Source organism: Monodelphis domestica, chromosome 7, assembly GCF_027887165.1.
Source record: "Monodelphis domestica isolate mMonDom1 chromosome 7, mMonDom1.pri, whole genome shotgun sequence".
NCBI classification, from domain to species: domain Eukaryota; kingdom Metazoa; phylum Chordata; class Mammalia; order Didelphimorphia; family Didelphidae; genus Monodelphis; species Monodelphis domestica.
Genome location: NC_077233.1, coordinates 39,122,361 through 39,146,081, shown reverse-complemented (window position 1 = coordinate 39,146,081; position 23,721 = coordinate 39,122,361). Strand labels below are relative to the sequence as shown.

Below are 23,721 nucleotides of genomic sequence, written 5' to 3'. Positions count from 1 at the left end.
TTTCATTTCCATTTTCCTTCTACATGTCTGGCTAGACAACAGAGTTAAGTTTATGATTATGAAATAAAAATTAAACTACAAAAATGCTTTCTTGATAGACTATCTTTATTTCATATTACTACCCTTCAAAGATTCTGTTCCTGTCAAAATGACCTCTTAACCTGCCCCCTCTTAGCTTTCCAATCTTCTTACAACTGTACTATATCCGACCCAAGCCCCAGTACAATATCATGCAATAGCACTAGTCTCCTTTTTGTTCCTTTCACAAGACATTCTGACTCTCATCTACATGCATTTTCACTAGCCTTTTTTCATACCTGAAATGCTTTGCCAATTTCTTTCAACCTCCTTCTTTGACTTCATTTTTTTCCAAGTCCTGGCTAAAATCTCATCTTCTTTGAGAAGTCATTTCTGATAATAATGCTGGTGCTTTCACTTTTTTGATAATCTCAGAATTATCCCCTATGTCTTATTCCTACTTAGTTGTTTTCATGCTTTTTCACTGAAATTGTTGATGAATTATTTAATAGTAGGAACTATTTTTTTTATTTCTTTGTATATTCAGCACTTAGCATAATTCCTGGCATACAGAAGGGGCTTTAAAAATGCTTATCAACTAACTCCCTGCATTATGTTTCCCATCTCTGTGACTATGTACAAACTGTGGACTATTGTATAATTGAAAATCTGCTACCCTAAAGAGGAACTACATTTCCCAAGAACCCACCAACTTCCTATCATTACATACTTCCTGTTAACAGGGAAGAAATATACAGGGGGCAGTCTGGTTCCTCCTCTTTGGCATGATGCAGCAATCATGGTGGCATGATAAAGTGAAGATTTTGAAAATGGCTAACCAGCCATGGGTACGTGGTTTTTATTTTGTATCCTCTTTATTCCGTGATTTCTAATGATTATTTAATAAGCATCCTAAAATATATTTTTATTATTTAAGATTTAATTTTAAATTTTATAGTTGGCAACCACACAGGGATGAGAAAAACTCATTTTTTTAAGATAGCCTAGATAATTTTTTAAGCCACATTTCTACTGCCAAGGCTTTTTGCCTACCCCACCCACCCACCCATCCTCTCAAACTCTGAGGGGACTCCAACCTCTCTACCTGAGCCAATTTGTTTGTTGGGTTTTTGGGGGGTTTGATTTTTTTTCTTTCCCTACTGGACAGGCTATTTTTAACCAGGAGACTCTTGGCAGAGAAGAGATAAGCAGCTTCTTCTAATTCTGCTTGCTTCTGTTGCTAAATCCCAGAGCATTGCTTCTACTCTTGCTCCTGCTCCTGCTACTGCTGCCTGCTCCTGCCTCCTGGATTGTCCCAGCCATCTACTCCTGACTTCTCAACCCGGATCTCTCACCTGACCCCGGGCTCAGCCCCAGGTCCCAGGCTGCTGGTAACTGCCATGTTTCTTCAGAATCACAAACCAACCGATAAAAACTGGAGTTCTCTTTCCTTAGGCAACAATTAGCCTTCCAGTGGCAGGGGAGCTGGGGGGGGGGGGGGAAGGAAGTTACTCTTCCAAAAAGGAAGTTGATTACAAGGATGGTATATTATATGAAAGAGGCAGTACCTTGCCTATTTCAAATAGCTTCTACCATTCATGAATGCACTGATCCTTTCACTTATCTTGCCTGAGATTCAGGGTAGATTCAACCCTTTGCCATTCTGGCCTGCCTAGTCTCTAAGATTCATTCAATTTAGGATGCCTTCAAACTGCTCAGCAAGGAGTTCTCCCTCATTATTGGAAATCCCACAGCACTGACAATAGGGATCTGAATGGATAGGAAATAGAACTTTAAAGAGACTGGAGGTTAAAATTTTAAGCCTTTTCAGACTCCATTTTTCTTTAATGAAAGTCTCTGTATTTCATTGTATTTTGCTGATTGTTTTGTTTAAGATTTAGTTGTTTTAAGTTCATATATAAATGCATTCAATACGGTTCTGTTACACTGAATCATTTTAATGTACTGGTTTTAACTACTGTTATATTTTGTTACCTTTCCCCTATAACTATACCGAGCACATATTATTGAATAAGCCCATATAAAAAGAGCTTTTTTCTATTTTTGCTTTGTAAATTGTCACATAGAGGATGGATGGACTTCATCAAAACTTGTTACAATTGTATAAAAACCTTTGGAAAATTAAATGAGCTAAACATCTCAAATTGATTTTAAGGGGTCTTCAAACATGAATTTTAGAATTTTTTTCTCAACTCTGATCATTTTGCCTGCCTCTAATAGGAGGGAAAGTGTGTTTTAGTAGCTGAAGTGCAATTATAATACCCACATCCTGATGGGACATTACAATCTCATACCAAAGGAGCTGGAAAGTTGATCCCAGGGCATGATACCCCTGTATGGCTCCCTAAAGAGGGTCATCTCTCATTTGTAAATCCTCAGCTCACTTTACCCTTTCACCAAGGTGATCTCTAGCTTCTTGGTGACATTTTTTTGACTCAACAGCAACAGTACAGAGATTTGTTTTTTTTGTAGACCCCTCTGCCAGATTTTCGAAATGATGGCAGTAATAGATTAAAAAAAATATCTCAGCAAAGCTTGAAACATTGCTACACCTAAAAAACTTCTGACAAGTGTCCATTAGTGTCTAACTTTTTTTTTTCTTTAAATGTTATACAGAAGAATCATATAAAATATGATAGTGGGTTTGTTTGCTATTGTCATTAAATGGGCTATTATATTTTTGGGTATATTGATACTTTTTCAATATGCATTACGTTCTGTACTGCTGTTCTTTATAAAAAACCTGTTACTTTGTGAAAATCATTTGCTTTTCACTCAAAGTGGATCATGGCCAGGTTTGAAGAGTAAATGGATTTCATTTCTAGTGAGAAACTTTTGTATTCTATCTTTCCTTAACTGACACAGTGTGTCAATGATTATAGGCAATATTTTTTACTTTAAAAACTTTTTTATTATTGTTTCTGCTTGCATGTGCAATATACTATTTCAGTTTTACTTTTCTCTCCTTTTTGTATTTGAAGCACATGTCACTAGTATTGAGAAGATTTTCTTGAACTTTTTTTTTCTTCAATGCTCTTCTTCCTCACCTCTATCTTTTGGCTACCTTTAAGACTTAGCCAAAATGCTAAAATACTATTTTATTCAAGGATCTTTTCCCAATAACTCTCTCAACCCCATGTTGATGTCTTCTTTCTAAGATTACTTTAAATTTACCCTGTTTATGTCCTGTAAAGATGTAGTTTTTTATGTGTTATATATCTAATTAGAATGGAAAGTCTTTACCAACATATAATGGAATTTACATTTCTTTTATATCCTCAGCATTTGGCACAGTGCTTGGCAAATAGCAAGTGCTTAAATGATGTGTGACTTGTTCTATTATAGTTATAGTGACAAGTCTTCTCTGACTAAGCTGGATATCTTGGAAACCATTTTCTTTCACCATAATGTTTCATTATATGTTATATTAAACTTTTAAGCTAAACTGTTAAACTTTAGGTAGCATATCTCCTGTCTTGATAAAGAGACAAAATACTTGCTGGATAATATAATTTATAAGCATTTTTTTCTTTTCATCCCAGTACTGATTACATGTTTACTATGTGCTATGCACATAGTAAATTCTAGTGATACAAAGATAAAAACTAGTGATAGCCTATATCAATATCTATTATTTTATCCATTTTGGTTTTTGCATTGGAAGTCCTAATTTGTGTGGTATATCTTCTTATTTTTTTTCCTTTTTAATACTGATTTTAGTATTTGCTTTAATAAGTCAATGATTCTAATTTCTAATTTTAAAATATATAGCACATCATAAATGTATCCTTTCAAACAGGATATGCAAAATTTATTTGTATCTCTGAATATTGTTTAGTGTTTTCCATGACAGGCTCATTCAGTTGTTTCTTAAAGATGTTCATGATACTTAGATATAATTTTTTTTAGTCTATAAACCTTTATTCCCTATTATTGCTTACTCTTGAAAATTGTATTCCATCATACATTTCACTGAACTACCTTAAAGCCTTGAAGTCATAAGTATAATTTCATATAATTGAAGGATCTGATCAAGTTTATTATAATATTTTGTCTAAATACTCTTCCATTCTAGCAGACAGACATTGGTTTTTCAATGTAATTAACTTTGGGGGATTGTTATTGTTGAAAATGCTTATTAAGAATAAGACAAAGAATCTAACCAAATAACCCTTGAAATTATGTTTCTTTTAAACTTTGAATGAATAAAAATCAACCTCATCAACTTCTTTATTTTCATTTTAAGTGAAAATCCATGACTCAACTTTTTATTTATATTCCTTTTTCTTCTGTTTTTATTTATTCTGAGAATTTCTGGATTGATACCCTGGTAGCATTTCTCTAGACAAGATTCTCAGATTTACATTATCAACTGTTAAATTCTATGAATGAACACACCTGCATATTTCTTGACATACACTATCCTCCATTACTCAGTCTACCTATTACTCTGATCCTATGTCTGTCAGGTCATAATGGAGCTGCACAAGACTAAAGATCTAACTTTATTTTATTTTTCTTCTATTTCCTTGGTCAAATTCATTAAGAGACTATCTGACTGGTGATAACCCTATCCCTACTTAGCTAGCCAGATCCTTACAAATATGATTTAGTCTACTGATCTGGCCATCCTATATATCTTTCCACTGTATTAGAACTAGCCAGGATATCTTTCTGCACAGAGAATAGTTTAGAATCCACATATATACTTTCCACCAGGATAATGCATGAGATGGGTATTTTGTAGTGGGTAAGGTCTTCTGTTGTCCCACATTCACTCAATAGGTAAATCCTGCCACACTGCTTTTTATAAAATATAACCCACATATCCTAAGAAAAAGGCCTCTAAAAATACTCATGATAAAATTCAAATTCATAGAATACACAGATGGTGACTCTTAGAAACAGTCCGTGACAAGGCTATTGTTGAGCCTCATCTCACACATCAGTCCCTTATTTTAACTTCTTGATACTTTCCCTCATAACTGAAAACTTATCCCTGTAATTCCTATGGGTATACCTGGGGGATAGAGAATAGGGTTTGGTTCTATGTTTCCATACCTATAAGAAATTCCCAGATGAGGAAACTCTCCAACCAATGCAAATTGACATTTTATTTGTCTTTTAAATGTGTGTATGGCACTGAAGATATAATTACAGTTCATCCTGTAGATGTTAGAGGTGAACATGAGTATATGTGTTCTTGACTCAGACATTTTCCCCCTGTATCTTCTAATTCTCTACATGTATCTAAATTCTACCAATTGATAGAATCTAGAGTCACATAGTTGAGGGTAGAGAGATGAGTGGGACAATTTTTTTTTCTTTTTTCTATTTATATATTATGGAAAATAGTCATTCTGATATACATTTAATCACATTAAGTCATATGTGAACCCCTTTTAAATGAACTTTCCTGGGTGGAGCAAAATGGAAGCTTTTGATTTGAAGTCAAAATAATTAGGTTTTAAACTAGACTCTTCTTTTTTGTGCCAATTAGATCCTAGGCGATCCATTCAATATTTCTATGATTCTGTTTCTTCATTTGTAAAATAAAGTGGTTAGACAAAACCTATGGCTCTTACTAAATTAAACTCCATGGCCTTATGAGCCTTTTGGGTAGCTTTTATGTCCCCTTCATTTTTTTTCAGCTTACACAAATGAAAGCCATTTGAAGAACTGTTAAGATATCTGAAATTAGGAGCTGGTCTTATTAGCACTTACCAATTTTAGCCCCCAAGTGCTACTGCCTGGGCACATTTTATTCCATGAAAATCTACACTATTTAGATCTTACTAGAAGACTCTACCTAGTGAAATGCTTAACATATAATATCTGATACTCTCTGATTTCTCCAAAGTTATTTGATAGGTAATTAAGTTATTAGCTAGGTAATACTGTAGATAGAATGTTGGGTCTGATGTCCAGAAGACCTGGTGCTAAATCCAGTCTTACTACACTAAAAAACTCATTTAAATTGTCTCACTTGCCTCTTTCATAAAATGGAGAAAACAAAATCACCTGCCTTCTGAAATTTTTTGCAAGAATGAGATAATTAATATTTTAATTTCATTTGCAAACCTCAAATTCCATTTAAATCAGTGTTTTATATATGTATATATGTATTATTATCATGAATTACAGGACATTTTGTGTTCAATTCCTATCTTCCCAGATCTCAGCTGTCCATGCCAGCTTTATAAGAGTCACATCAGTTAGTGTTCTAAAGTGTAACCTTATGGGGGCAGCTAGGTGGCTCAGTGGATTGAGTTAGGCTAGAGATGGGAGATCCTGGGTTCAAATCTGACCTCAGACATTTCCTAGCTGTGTGACCCTGGGCAAGTCACTTGACCCCCATTGCCTAGTCCTTACCAGTCTTCTGCCTTAGAACCAATATACAGTATTGATTCAAAGACAGAAGGTAAGGTTTTGAAAAAATAAAAGTGTAACCTCATCTTTATGCCTAACTATAAGTGATGATTCAGACCAAAAAGTTCTGAATGTTCCCAGTGTGCATCGAGGAAAAGTTTGATTCTGATTCTGTATAACCACAGACAGACATTGAAAAGCTTTCCCTTTTCATTCTCCTCTACCCAAGAAAAGCCAGACATTCAAAAAATATATATGTATATTTTTAGTATTGATGATTTTTTTTTCTGAAAAGCATTGTAAGTTAACCATCAATCCAATTGGGGAGACCATGGAAACATACTCATTTGTGGAATGAAAATGGCCTTCAGAAACACAATGAGACAGTTGCAAATTAAAACCACAGGAATCACTTTCAGAGGTCACTTTTATTATGGCTCCCTGAAGAATTTCAAAAAGATTGTTTTATGATCACAGAGCAAACCATTAGAGAAACCAAGAAGATTAGAGAAAATAGAGACAATAATCACACATGCCATACAGATTTGATACAATGGAGCTAAAAAGTCATCCAGTCATATATCTATTTTTCAACATTATGGTGGATATATTTTATTTCTAATTTATAAACCCTTTTATGACTAGACGCAAAGATCACTTCTAGAGAAATCTCCTTAGGTTTCATTCTCTAGGTATAAAAGATCAAGATTGGGAATTCTGTTTCAATAAGGTCAGTCATACTATATTTTATCATTGAATTCTATATTCATACTTGTATAAATAGGTAAGAATAGCTTAAGATTTGGAAGTTCATTTATTTTACTTTTATAGATCCTTTAACAAATGCATATGCCCTAGGAGCAATGGTGGAGTGCTATAGTTGTGATATCAATTGTGATTTTCATCAGGGAATCCCTGATGAAGGAAGTCCTTCTACTAAGCCAGATAAGTGTCTGCTCTACATTTTTCAGTTTTAACTGGCGTGGGGCAGAGAGAAATTAAATTACATGGACTTCTAGTGGGTAAATTATGTATAGCTATACTCCAAGATAACTTTATCAATACTCTTTTGTTTGTTTAATTTGATTTTTGTTACATGTACCTGTTATTTTAAGAGTATAAACTCTTTTTTGTGTAGGGATTGTTTCATTCATTGATTGTGTCTCCTTACCTAAAATAGTATCTGGTGTAATGGGCACTTAATAAATGCTTCCTGACTAATTATAGTAGAGAACTCTTGGTATCAAGACTCCTTTTATCAATGAAAACCAGGAAATGGTCTATAACTTTTCATCATAAATAGTTTAAAGGAATACTGAAATATTAAGGGAATTAATCTTTGTCACATAGCTAGTATGTGTCAGAGAAAGGTCATGAAACTAGATCTTCCTGACTCCTAGTTTAACCTCTAGTCTAATCATTCTGCTATTCTCTCATTATATCATTACTCATGTAAGCACTATTGTCATTTCCAATCAAAAGTTAATACATTAATTATATTTAAGATATTTTCTAACGAGGAAAAAACTTCTACTCTCACATAACTATTCAAAAAAGAACAAAACATCTTAAAATGATTCATTGTGTTCAAATCAAGAATTTTGAAAGTCTTTTTGTTTCTCCTGGTTTAAAAATGAGTCACCAGTGTTTGTTTAAAACCAAAAAAAGTTACCTTTGATACAGTAGTTCTGAGTTGGACAATTTGATAATATACTTTGATTCATTTTTGTCACATTATTGAATGATTCTATTAGTCCTTTCAGTGAAACTATTTTAGCTGTCAAAGGGAAATGATCAGAGCTTTAAGGAGAAGCTCCTTTTCAGATGCTGACTCATCATGACAGAGCACTGATTCATACTGGATAATAAGATTTATTTCACTCAATCACAAGTACAATTAGCTTTATGTGAAGGAGAGAATCAAGTGTAACTTCTCCACACTCAAAAATATTAATCTAAGAAATGTATTTCAAAGAGATAAAATATGTTTATGAAATATGAAAGGGATGATAAGGTGGCAAATTGATTGACCTAAATGTGTGTCTCTGATAAGAGCACACTTCACCATTATCCTATCAATAGCTTCAACAGCGTCATAGGAGTCAGAGCCTTCTCTCTTTAACTGAACAACCGAAGAATCGGACAACAGTTCTAAACAAGAGTGATTGATTATTAAAATTTCAACTGAATTCAGCTCAAATTAATTTATTTCAATACAACTCAACAAATATTTATTAAATCTACCATCTATCAAGCAACATATTTTGCACTAAATAATACGAAGACTAAAAATCAAAATAAGTGACACTTTCAAGGACTTTATACTCTAGTGAATAGAATCAATGGATTTACAGATAAGTAAACAAAATTAAAGGTACTGATATTTGGAAATGCTCAGATACTGAAGTATTTTATAATTCAGTGCAATACAATTAGTATTATATAAGCCTTTTTTTTTACTTACAAGTAGGTGGAGGTCTTCTCAAAATTGCCCAGATATTTTCATAATATCAGACCTAGATTCAGCCCTGGATGAAGATAATGCAGGGAATTGTGGGCATTTTGTGTTTTAAATTCCCTTCCTATGCATGAATGGCCATCAGAGGCCATCTTCAGTCCTGATTCATAGGACATTCTCAGTATTATGAGAAAACTACTACTCAAGTCCATTTCTAGAGGGTAAATTTTGGGTAAAGATTATGTTTTAGGGAGAAGGGAACATAATTGGCAAGGATCAGTTAATCAGTCTAGTATCTAGTATCTAGAAAGTACTTTAGTAAAGTTCAGTTAGTTACTCTGGCTCTGAAAGAATGAAAAAAATCAGATATATTTAATTTGAGTAAAAGCCATGACACTCTATGTCTATTAAACAAAAATTAGAATCAAAGTTGAGGGCACTTAATATCCTTTTTGCCTTTGACTTCTAGATGATCCCTTTTTTTCTATCCATCTCTTTTTCTTTTTTATTTCCTTATCTTCTCTTACATTTTTCTCTCTTCCAAACTCCATTGGATCCATAGTTTAGTGTTCAAAACCCTTCATAAACTAGCTTCTCCTATATGTCTAATCTTACTATGAAATTACTATCACTGAATTGTTGACAACGGCTTCTTGACTATTGCATAAATAAATCATTCCATCTTTCATCTCCTAGCATTTTCTTTGATTGTGACCCATATTTGAAATGCTCTTCCTCCCAATTTCCAACCACTAGTTTCCCTGGCTTCCTTCAAGTTCCAATAAAAATTTCATTTTCTATTTAATCTTTCTTAATCACTCTTAATTCCAATGTTTTCTTATAATTTATTTCCCATTTATATTGTATGTAGTTTTTTGTACTTATTTGTTGGCTTGTCTCCACCATTAATTTGTGAGCCCCTTAATGACAGGAGATGTATTTTGCTTTTCTAGTCATAGTGATTTACACAGTGCCTGGAACATATTAGATAATTAATGATTTATTGAGTGATCAGATGATACATTTCTCTTTCCTCCTCCTTTCTCTCCTTTTCTCTCCTGTTAACCAATCTGAGAGGTTTAAAGTGGTACTTAAAAGTTGTTTTAGAGCATGGATAGAAAAAATGTCAAAAATTATTGAAAATTATACCATAATGTAATCTGGAAAATTTTGTTAAATGTTTTAATCAAAATTTCTCTTATCAATAGTAATTTAGAGTATTTTCAATAAGACTAATGGAGGTTTTGATTTCTTCTTCTGAAAACTGTGTTCATATTCTTTGACCACTTATCAGTGGGGGAATGGGTCTTATTTTTATGAATTTGTCTTAATTTTTCCATATTTTTTTTAGAAATGAGACCTTTATCAGATGAATTTGTTACTTTTCCCCTAGTGTCCTTCTTTCCTTACATTTTGGCTGCATCCTTTTTTTATACAAGACCCAAACTCACAAGATATTCTCTCCCATATTTGATTATAAACTCTTCTCTTAGCTATATATATATATATATATATATATATATATATATATATATATATATATATATATACACACACACACAGAGAGAGAGAGAGAGAGAGAGAGAACTAATTTTTCCATGCTCTTCTAATATGCTTATGTTATCACCTTTATGTCTTAATCATGTAAGCATTCTGTCCTTATCTTGGAATACAGTATGAGATATTGGTATCTGTCTAATTTCTATCAGACTGTTTTCCAGTTTCTCTAGCAGTATTTTAAAAAAATTGCTCCTAAAATTTCAGCATTTGTTATTATTAAATAGTGGATTACCTTGGTTATTTACTACTGTATATTGTGAATCTAATCCTAGGCATCTAGGCAGCACAGTGGATAAATCATAGGGCTAGGAGTGAGAAAGATTTGAGTTTAAATCTTACCACAAACAGTTACTAGCTGTTTGACCCTATACCAGTTAGTTTAGCCCTTTTGCTTTGGTTTCTTCATCTGTGAATGGATATAAGTCAAGTTTTGCTTTTTTCTGTGCAAACTCAAAGAAAGGCAGTCAGTGTGGAAGTTGAGCACTGTTGGAAAACAGTCCTGGGTGACTGGAAAACTCTAGGTTATGTCTAAAGATTGTATTTAAGGGGTTGTTTATTTGTATCAAGGGGTTCAGTCTTTCAGTATAGAAAGAGAAAGAGTGGGGAGTCAAGATGGTGGCTTAGCAAGCAGCAAAAGTTCAGACCTCGTGGAAGACCCTTCCTTAACAGATACAGATTGAATGCTGCTAGGGCACCGAAATTCAAGCTGAACAACAGGACAGAAGCGGGGAACCCTCCTTCTGGACTCAAATCAAAAGGTACACCCCCCAAAAGCCTGAATCCGAGAACATTCAGGGCTAAGGGGAAGGCAGAGGGTAGGTCCCAGGATCCCTACCCCACAACCCAGAGGGCTGAGCCCCCAGCAACAGTGGGAACCTCTGAGCGGGCAAAGGTGCTGGTTTGGAGGGTCTACCTTGTGAGCAGCAGGGCGCCGGGCTTGGAGCATCCAGCTTGGACAGCGGGGAGGAAGCCAGGGAGAGAGGGGGCCATGGCTGTGTCCCTCCATCAGGCTCCAGTCTCAGGGCACATCCAGAACAATCCAGTTGAAACTAATCCCATCAGAACTCCTCAGAGTTTAGGGAGACGGGCAAAGGCACTTGCGGACAGAGGAGAAGCAGCTGGAGAGAACTGGAGAGAGCCTGGGTGGACCAGCCTTCCAGGAGTCTTCAGAGCCTCAGAGCTTCATACCACATATAGCCCAACCCAATTGAACTCAATCCAATCAAAAGCCTCCAGAGGACAGGGAAGCTAACATTCCTCCCCTAGAGACTGCACCAAGAGATCTGCCAAAACTCCAAGAGGGGAGACTGACAGCCCCAAAACCAAAACAAAATGAGAGGAGCAAGAGCACAGCCAAATATGGGGAGCAAAGAAGGGGTAAACTCGAGCAAACAATAGAAAAAGAAGAAAGAAATTACAATAGATAGCTTCTGCACAGGTAATGAGCAAAGAGCAAATAAAACAGAGGGAGAGGGATAAGCAAAGGAAAAATCAGAAATCCCAGCAAATTGGATACAGGCTTTGGAAGAACTCAAAATGCAATTCAAAACACAATTAAGAGAGGCTGAAGACAATTGGGAAAAGAACTTAAAAACTAAGATAAGCCAGCTAGAAACAGAAAATAGTGTCTTGAAAGCCAAAATCAACCAGCTGGAAAATGAGGCAAAGGAGATGAAAGATGAGGCAAAGCAGATGAAAGATGAGGTGAAGAAGATGAAAGATGACCTCCAAAGAAAATCTGACCAAAAGGAAAAGGACGACCAAAAAACAAAAGATGAAATCCAGTCTTTAAGAACCAGAATACAACAATTAAAATCAAGTGACCTCACAAGGCAGCAAGACACTATAAAACAAAACCAAAAGAATGAAAAATTGAGGAAAATATGAAGCATCTCATTCACAAAACAGAGGATTTAGAAAATTATTCAAGGAGAGACAATTTAAGAATTATTGGCCTACCAGAAGACCATGACAAAAGAAAAAGCCTGGACATTATATTATAGGAAATTATTAAAGAAAACTGCCTTGAAATCCTAGAACAAGAGGGAAAAGTGGAGATTGATAGAATCCACAGATCACCTCCTGTACTTAATCCCCAACGGACAACACCCAGGAATGTTATAGCCAAATTCAAGAACTATGAGACCAAAGAAAAGATATTACAAGCTGCCAAGAAGAAGTCATTCAGATACCAAGGAACCACAGTGGAAATAACTCAGGATCTGGCTGAATCCACACTGAAAAAAAGAAAGGCAGGAATACAATATTCTGGAAAGCAAGGGAACTAGGTGTGAGATTTAAAATGGTTGAGGTCTTAAACTGTAGTGATAAAAGTAGTGAAAGATATAAATTGTGATAGATATAAGAGAGGGTGAGTAAATTTGACTGCACAAATATGTTTCACTACAGTGTCTTGGGTTTAAAATCAAATATAAGGTGGTCGCCAGGGAAATATTCCCAAGTCAATTGGGTTTTGTAGAGATTTTAATTAACAATACAATGAGTAATCAAAGAAAGAGAGAGAGAGAGAGAGAGTAAGAAAGGAATAAGGGCCATAAGCCAATATAGCCTAGACCTGAGCCTTAAGAGAGAAATCAGTCAGTTTTTTAACACTCACCACAAGGTCTGACTAAACAAGGATTTTAGTGACACCAGGCCAGCATCCTTCCTCAAAGTGTATTCCAGCCAGAAATTGCTTCAAAGGGCCTCTCTCAAGAGCCTCCAGAGCTCCTACCCCAGAGGGACAGAGTCCCTCAGAGGAGCTCCTCAAGGAACTCTCCTTCAGAATGAGAGTCAGAAATCGAGATCGAGATCTTCCGAATGAGTCTTCTCAAAATGAGCTCCCTCAGAATCAGCTCCAGCTCTTCTCTGAGCTCTTATTTTTAAGGGCAAAATCTCCTATGTCACCTCCCCTAAGTCCTTACATCTACCAATCACTGTAGATGTTTCCAAAGGATCGCCCATTTTGAATTCACAGCTGAGTAGATTAATCTCTTTAGTAAGAGAGAAAAAAATGCTGCTGTGTTGACTAATTTCATTAAGAGAAAACCTCTGAGAAGTTTTCACCTTTTAGGTCTAAGTAGTTTACAAGTTGCCCACCTTTATAGGTACTTAGTATCCCATTGTATCAATTCTAAAACAGTCATGACTCAAAGAACTTCCTCTCCCTTCCATAAGTATGGATCAAAGTACTTTTCATTGTTCTCAAGGAGCTCTCTGTCCTAAAGCAGTCCTAAGTAGGGTGGAGTAGGGATATTCCCAAGGCAAGGAGCCCCCACACTCAAGTAGAGTTCTCACCATCTGATAGGGAATTTTTTTAAGTAGAAGATTCCCCAATAGGGGAAACCCCTAAAATTCATAAGTCTGAGAAATTTTGAGGTTTACATAGGTCTACAACCAAGAATCAACTACCCAGCAAAACTGACTATATTCTTACAGGGGAAAGTATGATCATTGAACAAAATAGAAGAATTTAAAGAATTCGTAAAGAAAAGACCAGACCTGAACAGAAAATTTGATGTCCAACACAGAACTCAAGAGAATCATTGAAAGGTAATTAAAAAAGAGGGGAAAAAATTTTAAGAGACTCAATAAGTTAAAAGGAAATGTATCCCTCTAAGAAAAGAGGTCATTGGTAACTCTTAAAAACTGTTGTTAATACCTGGGCAGCAAAAAGAATTATACTTAGAGGGAACAGCAACAAACTGTATAGGATGAAAGGACAAGACATAAATAGGTATATAGATATATGCATGCAAAAATACATATGCATGAGTATGCATATATGTATATATATATATATATATATATACAACTAGAGCTTAAAAATAGGTTAATATTAAAAGAAATGGGAAAAGAAACAAATGGGGGTAATTTATATGTCATAAAGAAGCTCATGGTGGGAGGGGGGAGAACATCAATACACTGGAAGGGTAAAGAGGTCAGAGACAGGAAATACTCAACTTTTACATGCTTTGAAAGTGACTCACAGAGGGAAAAACAATCCAATCCATTGGGGGCAGAGAATAGATTTGCACCCTATAGGGGAGTAGAAGGGTAACAAATGGTGTGGTGGGGAGGAAAGCAGTACAAGAGAGGGGGGGAGTGCAGGGTTAATTTTAGAAAGACTACAGGGAAAATAAGGGGGGTATAAATAGGGAGGGGGTAGAAAGGGAAGTAAAATAAGGGTGGAAACAAGGGGGACTGTTCAAAAGCAAACATTGGTGTAGAAGGAAATAGTAAAAGAAGAAAAGGCAGGAAAAGGAGCAGAAATCAAAATGCTGGGAAATACACAGCTAGTAATCATAACTCTGAATGTGAATGGAATGAACTCACCCATAATACGCAAGCGAATCGCAGAGTGGATTAGAGTCCAAAACCCTACTATATGCTGTCTACAAGAAACACATATGAGAAAGGTAGATACACATAGGGTGAAAGTAAGAGGGTGGAGCCAAATCTATTGGGCATCAACTGACAAAAAGAAAGCAGGAGTCACAACCATGATATCGGACAAAGCCAAAGTAAAAATAAATCTAGTTAAAAGAGATAAGGAAGGTAATTACATCCTGATAAAAGGCAATATAGACAGTGAGGAAATATCAGTACTCAACATGTATGCACCAAATGGCATAGCATCCAAATTTCTAAAGGAGAAACTAGAGGAACTCAAGGACGAAAAACTATACTAGTGGGAGACCTGAACCTTCCTCTATCTGAACTAGATAAATCAAGCCAAAAAATAAATAAGAAAGAGGCAAGAGAAGTGAATGAAATCTTAGAAAAATTAGAGTTAGTAGACATGTGGAGAAAAATAAATAGGTACAAAAAGGAATATACCTTCTTTTCTGCAGCACATAGTACATTCACAAAAATTAACCATGTATTAGGGCATAAAAACATTGCAAACAAGTGCAAAAGAGCAGATTTAATAAATGCAACTTTCTCAGATCACAATGCAATGAAAATAATAATTAGTAAGGGAACATGGAGAGGTAAATCAAAAATTAATTGGAAATTAAACAATATGATTCTCCAAAACCAGTTATTTAAAGAACAAATCATAGAAACAATTAATAACTTCATTGAAGAAAATGACAATGATGAGATATCATTTCAAAACCTATGGGATGCAGCCAAAGCAGTATTCAGGGGGAAATTTATATCCTTGAGTTCATATATTAACAAATTAAGAAGGGCAGAGGTCAATGAATTGGGCATTCAAATTAAAAAATTAGAAAGTGAACAAATTAAAAATCCTCAGACGAAGACTAAATTAGAGATCCTAAAACTCAAAGGAGAAATTAATAAAATTGAAAGTCAAAGAACTATTGATTTAATAAATAAGACTAGAAGCTGGTACTTTGAAAAAAACAAATAAAATAGACAAAGTACTAGTCAGTCTAATTAAAAAAAGGAAAGAAATAAACCAAATTGACAGTATCCAAGATGAAAAAGGAGACCTCACCTCTAATGAAGAGGAAATTAAGGCAATCATTAAAAACTACTCTGCCCAATTATATGGCAACAAATATGGCAATCTAGGTGATATGGATGAATACTTACAAAAATAGAAATTGCCTAGACTAAAAGAGGAAGAAATAAATTACCTTAACAACCCCATTTCAAAAAAAGAAATTGAACAAGCCATCAAAGAACTCCCTAAGAATAAATCCCCAGGTCCAAATGGATTAACAGATGAATTCTATCAAACATTCAAAGAACAACTAATCCTAATATTAAACAAACTATTTGATGGAATAGGCCAAGAAGGAGTTCTACCAAATTCAGTCTACAACACAAACATGGTACTGATCCCAAAGCCAGGCAGGTCAAAAATAGAGAAAGAAAACTATAGACCAATCTCCCTAATGAATATAGATGCAAAAATCTTAAATAGAATATAAGCAAAAAGACTCCAGCAAGCGATCAGGAGGATCATTCACTATGATCAAGTAGGATTTATACCAGGAATTCAGGGCTGGTTCAATATTAGGAAAACCATCCACATAATTGACCATATCAACAAACAAACATACAAAAAGCACATGATTATCTCAATAGATGCAGAAAAAAGCCTTTGATAAAATACAATACTCATTCCTATTAAAAATACTAGAAAGCATAGGAATAGAAGGGTCGTTCCTAAAAATAATAAACAGTATATATATCTAAAACCATCAACTAACATCATCTGCAATGGGGATAAACTAGATGCATTCCCAATAAGATCAGGAGTGAAACAAGGATGCCCATTATCACCTCTATTATTTGATATTGTACTAGAAACACTAGCAGTAGCAATTAGAGAAGAAAAAGAAATTGAAGGCATCAAAATAGGCAAGGAGGAGACCAAGTTATCACTCTTTGCAGATGACATGATGGTCTACTTAAAGAATCCTAGAGATTCAACCAAATAGCTAATTGAAATAATCAACAACTTTAGCAAATTTGCAGGTTACAAAATAAACCCACATAAGTCATCAGCATTTCTATATGTCTCTAACCCATTTCAGCAGCAAGAATTTGAAAGCGAAATACCATTCAAACTCACCCTAGACAATATAAAATACTTAGTAATCTCTCTCCTGAGACAAACACAGGAACTATATGAACACAACTACAAAACACTTTCCACACAGTTAAAACTAGATCTAAACAATTGGAAAAACATTGATTGCTCATGGGTGGGATGAGCTAACATAATAAAAATGACAATTCTACCCAAATTAATTTACTTATTTAGTGCCATACCCATTGAACTACCAAAATACTTCTTTACTGAATTAGAAGAAAACATAACTAAGTTCATTTGGAAGAACAAAAGATCAAGGATATCCAGGGAAATCATAAAAAAAATGCAAAGGAAGGAGGACTTGCAGTCCCAGATCTCAAACTATACTATAAAGCAGTGGTTATCAAAACAATTTGGTACTGGCTAAGAGACAGAAAAGAGGATCAGTGGAATAAACTTGGCATAAATGATCTCAGCAAGACAGTTTATGACAAACCCAAAGACCCCAGTTTTTGGAACAAAAATCCATTATTTGATAAAAACTGCTGGGAAAATTGGAAGACAGTGTGGGAAAGATTAGGTTTGGATCAACACCTCACACCCTTGACCAAGATAAATTCAGAATGGGTGAATGACTTGAACATAAAGAAGGAAACTATAAGTAAATTAGGTGAACACAGAATAGTATACATGTCAGACCTTTGGGAAGGGAAAGATTTTAAAACCAAGCAAGACTTAGAAAGAGTCACAAAATGTAAAATAAATAATTTTGACTACATCAAATTAAAAAGGTTTTGTACAAACAAAACCAATGTAACTAAAATCAGAAGGGTAGCAACAAATTGGGAAACAATCTTCATAAAAACCTCTGACAAAGGTTTAATTACTCAAATTTACAAAGAGCTAAATCAATTGTACAAAAAATCAAGCCATTCTGCATTTGATAAATGGGCAAGGGACATGAACAGGCAGTTTTCAGCCAAAGAAATCAAAACTATTAATAAGCACATGAAAAAGTGTTCTACATCTCTTATAATCAGAGAGATGCAAATCAAAACAACTCTGAGGTATCACCTCACACCTAGCAGATTGGCTAACATAACATCTATGGAAAGTAATGAATGCTGGAGGGGATGTGGCAGGGTAGGGACACTAATTCATTGCTGGTGGAGTTGTGAATTAATCCAACCATTCTGCAGGGCAATTTGGAAATATGCCCAAAGGGCGATAAAAGACTGTCTGCCTTTTGATCCAGCCATAGCACTGCTGGGTTTGTACCCCAAGGAGATAATAAGGAAAAAGACATGCACAGAATATTCATAGCTGCACTCTTTGTGGTGGCCAAACATTGGAAAATGAGGGGATGCCCTTCAATTGGGGAATGGCTGAACTAATTGTGGTATATGTTGGTGATGGAATACTATTGTGCTAAAAGGAATAATAAAGTGGAGGAATTCCATGGAGACTGGAATGACCTCCAGGAAGTGATGCAGAGTGAAAGGATCAGAACCAGGAAAACATTGTACACAGAGACTGACACACTGTGGTACAATTGAAGGTAATGGACTTCTCCATTAGTGGCAATGCAATGTCCCTGAACAATCTGCAGGGATCTAAAAAACACTATCCACAAGCAGAATATATACTGTGGGGGTAAAAATACCGATGAAAAGCAACTGCTTGACTACATTGGTGGAAGGTATATGACTGAGGAGATTCTCTAAATGAAAATTCTAATGCAAATACCAACAACATGGAAATGGGTTTGAATCAAGAACACATGTGATACCCAGTGGAATTACGCGTGGGCTATGGGAGAGGTGGTGGGACGGGGGGAGGGAAGAAAAGAAAATGATCTTTGTTTCCAATGAATAATGTTTGGAAATGACCAAATAAAAATTAAAAAGAAAGAAAGAGAAAGAATGGAGACCTCCCTTCTCAAAGTGGGGTTCAGGGGAGACAGCTGATGTTTAAGGTTGGCTCAAAGAGAGGATAGGGGGTTTGAAGATTTTCCCCCTTCTGCCTTCACTGCTTATCTAAGGCTGCTCTTCTAAATTCTTCTGTCCCTCTTGTCCTACCTGCATTACTCGAGACCAAAGGGTCTCCCCTTGATCTGTTCACTCACATTTGATTCACAGCTTGGGGAAAAGATAACTATTTTAATGTCAATTAAATCAGGATAATACAAAGAATAACTAGCAGGGAAAGAATGGGAAAGAAAAGTGGGGAAAAGGGGGTCCCTGTCTCTATCTAAACCCTTTTCTCTCCCTCTTCAAATTTGTGGGAACTTGGGCCTTGGCAGCCTGAGCCCCCTGAGAGAAAGTCAGGTTGACTCACCCTGGGGAGCTGAAGTAAAATTGGGCAGAAATTTTAAAATGTCTTTCTCAGGTTGCCTCTTCAATAGTCTTTTCATTTGGGAAATGTTGGGGGGAAAGATTTCCAGTCACAAGTAGGAAAAAGTGAGTAACCCTCAGGAGAAAGTCTTTTTCAACTTTCTCTCTTTGACTTCTTCCAACAGAGAAACCAACTCCTCTACCAGCCAGAGTCTTCTCATCCTCAGGATTCCAAACTCCTGTCCTCCCTCATTGAGATGATCAGTTCCACACACTCTTCAGCCTGGCACTTTTCTTATGTGCCAGCCTCTGTCACAAGATTGATGTGAGGTGTTTTCTCATACTTGTGAATCTAGGCAACTCAGATATCTTGTATGAAAGGCAGTCCCATTCTTTTCAGCTAGTTACTGTTTCTATGTTCTTTTGACTGAGGGTTTGTGGGACATTTGAGTCCACATTATGTCTGCTTTTATCTTCTGCTAATTCACCTTCCTATTTTGCCTAACCTTTGTCTGCCCTTTTACAGAAAAGCAAAAAGAGAAAATGCATTTATGAAGCATGTATCATGTGTCGGGTTCTTTGCTTTGAACTTTATGAATATATCATTTGATCTCATTATCCAAATTGCATTTTTAAACCCTTTCAAGTCACTCTTTTAGACAATGTGATAAGAACCGATCCTATTGTTTAATAAGCATTTACTAAATTGAAATATTCTACACAGAAATTTCATTTTAGTTTAAAAATAAATCCTATGAACTTAAACCATTACATCTGTGGCTTTAAGATCAGTTTTATTTATTGTTGTATAATTCATTTAGCTTGGGCCATTAATTAAAATAAAGTAACTGATAGAGCTTCACTGACTTGTCTAAGTCTTCTAGTGCCACGGGACTTGACACACATGCTATTTAAGTCACTTGAACATGTCATTTAATCTTTTGGCCTCAATTTCTTCATCTAGGAAGATAATAGTGTTGAGGTAGCTGGCCTCAAAGGTACTTTGAAATTCGAAATCTATGAGTGTGTACACATTCATCATATTCAACTTTCTTTCCACTCGACCACCATGTCTTCTCTGCTCTAAGATCAGTCCAATTATCTTTGACTGTACAGACTTAATTCACTAATGTAGTAAATCACTCAATTGATCTGTCTTGGGTTCTGCAACTATAAAACCAGATTTACAATTTCTATCCATTTCTATGTAATTAATAAGCATGAGAAGGAAAGATTTGGTTTCCCAGTGGGGAAATCACTCACATTAAAGAAAGTCAAATGATTACAGAGAACCACTACCATTAAGTCTTTCAGAATCATTGAATGAATGGCAGTGACTTAAGCACTGGTGAACAGAGAATTGGATACATTTGAAAAGTTCTTGGGAAGGAAAAAGGATATTTACACACATTTGCATAAATTATACTTGAATTATACTCTATTTAAAAATAAAACAAGTTAATGCATTCCGAACTAATTGTAGATTTGCCTCCATAAGCTGAACACTACATTCAACCTTCAATAAAAGAATTATGTTCACTTAATAAAGAGCCTCATCTCTCATCAATTTTGAATATGTTTGGGTGAGAAGAAATAAACTTATACAAAAGCTAAATGATAAAAAAAGAACTGTGAATATTTTAGAAAACCTTTGCCTTTATCCAAGTACAGAGAATAATTTATCTGAGTTAGAAACTATTCCACCAATTAAAATTTCAAAATATATGAAAAGATATTTTAGATGCCTATAGTACATAAAATAACCATAATGAGTCCAGACCTTTGTTATGTCATATTATGGATGTTCCAGCAATAGAGTAGTTTAAAAGACAAATTAATTGCATGCTTCCCCTTCAAGAGCAATAGACTTATGCATGTTACTATAGCAACTGCTTACAATTCTACCTATTAACTTTCTTATCACAGAAACAATCAATAACTATTCTAGTAACTTTAGATTTTAAAATATATACACATATTATGCCAATAATATGAAATCTGGTATTGTAAAAAATCAATGATATACTTCCTAAGGAAGTATTCACAATAAAATTGTTAACATTTCAAAGTAGAGTGGGTACAAAGCCACCCAGGTCATTACATATACCTCTCTTCAGTGACTATGGGTAATTATATATAAAATATAAACTACTTGGTGATTACCCATGCTTGTGGTAATCGTGTATATTAGCCCTGCAAAACCACATTTCTATCTTGCATGATTGTCATTGAAATTAAAAAGCCAGATCATTTTTTGAGTCAAACTCACAATATATGATTTGGGTTTCTGAGAACACACTTTTGAAAAAAAAAGTGAAATTAGATGAGAATAAGTGACCATATTTTATTTGTTCTTTTTTTAAAAAGTCTAGGTTGTAAGATAATGATAGGTTTAGACTACAAAGTAGCTTAGATGTCAAATAGTTAAGCTCTTTCATTTTATATATGAGGAAATTATTTCTCAGAAAAATTAAACTTCTTTTTTGACAGAAAATAGTACAGTAAAGATTTGAACTCAGAACCTATGAATACAGATTTAGCTCTTTCCATTGTGACACAAGATAGGAAAGAGACTTGAATTTATTAAATTAGTTGCTGCCTCCTTTTCACAAACAGTACCCCATGATCAATTTACCAGTTGTTTTTTGTTTGGCTATTTGTTTAGTCTTATTGCTCCCACCAAGAACCCATCCCATGGACCATACTAATTGATACAGCCTAGAGTTAACAAATTATGTGATGTTAAGTATAAGGCTTTGATGAAAATCAACTTTCATACTTGGAGAAAATGAATATTTCTATCTATTGTATTACTCTTTATACTATTTTTGTTGAGTCCTATCATTATAAGAATATTAATAATTTTCTATTTCCAATTCTATTTCTAGAATTGGATTTCCATATAGATTCCAATTCCAATAGATTCTAATTCCAATAGATTCCAATAGAATTTCCTAATTCTATTGGTGTGGAAACATTAGGGGGGTTGGTAAATGTTGTTTTTTAAAGTTACTTTTATTACATTAATGATATAAACAGGAATGTAATACATATTTTCCTTGATAAAAAAAAAAAAAACATTTGTTCAGATGCTAACTACATGGTCTTGGCTCCATTCATTCCAAATCAAAAACCAAATAGGAAGGTCAAATTGTTGTTATTCTGTTGTTTAGTGTCACATCCATTGTAAGCGAGTTCCTCAATCTATACGAGCACTGATGGGTTACATTCCCAGAGAGAAGGTGCTAAATCAGGTTATAAAGTTAGCAGCAACTTGCTATTTCTAATATAGCTCACGAGGTTCTATCATTATATGTTCCATTAGCAATCAGACCAAATTAGCTCTTAGCTCTTAGTCATGATATTTATTTAAATGGTATAACAAAAACAGTAGTTATAAAAATTTTCCCAATAAACCTGGGCCACCTTCACACAATACATATAGTATCCATGGGAATATAGGGCTCAAACTTAGAATAAACTGGTAGTCTATGTGATCCACAAGTAACTTAACCCCCATTGCTAGCTCTTACCAGTCTTCTGCCTTAACACCAACACATATAATTAATTTTAAGACAGATGCTAAAGGTTTAAAAAAAGAATGAAGTGGTCGTGCAATACAACTAGAAGTTATGTGTGTGATAAAGATAACTCAAAACCCCAATAACTATCATGCCTGGAAGTTGTTTTCTCTTCATACAATGCTCATCCTAGTTTCCTAGAGACAGCTACTCCCAAGGGATTATTCTCAGTTGTCAAGGCTCACACTTTTTTTCAAAATGTTCCTGCCTCAAGTGACTGGTCCTATGTATCTATGCCTCTCTGCAACTGTGTTTCTTTATTCCTTGTAGAATATACTGTCTCTTACTCTGTTTAAATGGGAAATAGTTTAAAGACAGAAAATTTCTGCACTCCCATCACTCCCCTCTTTCAGAATTTTGCAAATTCTGAAACACACTGAGGAACCAAATATTCAGAGCCAACAGAAGCATCTCTAACTTGTTTACTTAGTTATCTATGCAGTTACCTTCTTGACCAAATCAGAAATGTGCTCACACCTCATCATTAGATTAGGATATCTCATAAAACATATCTTATTTACACATTAAAATCTCATCGATGTGTGAATACGTTCTGTGACTACATCACTTGAGAGAGAAAGAACTCCTGACCTTATTTTAGTGAAAGGAATAAAACCAGAAAAAAATGGAAGAGTGCATGACATATATTAGCCTAAGTAATCAGTACATGAGGAAGGAACACCTTTATGCTTTAAAAATAGAACCAATGTGCCATAAGTTGTCGTTCTGTTAAAATTCCGAGTCAGTTCATAATGGTGCCAATTTTTTTTTATCACATTCTTACCTCCACATCATAAAAACTTATGCACAAGGTTACTAAAAGATAAAAATTCCGATTTCTATGTGAGGTACTATCACTTTTGTATG

General features: G+C 34.9%; 1 long non-coding RNA gene across 1 annotated transcript; it reads left to right on the top strand.

The window, feature by feature from the left end:
* Positions 1–777: 777 nt before the first annotated feature.
* LOC130455423 (uncharacterized) lies at positions 778–20,821 on the top strand. Its single transcript, XR_008913377.1, has 3 exons — positions 778–866; positions 13,865–13,978; positions 19,459–20,821. It is a non-coding gene; the product is annotated as an uncharacterized LOC130455423 (long non-coding RNA).
* Positions 20,822–23,721: the final 2,900 nt, after the last annotated feature.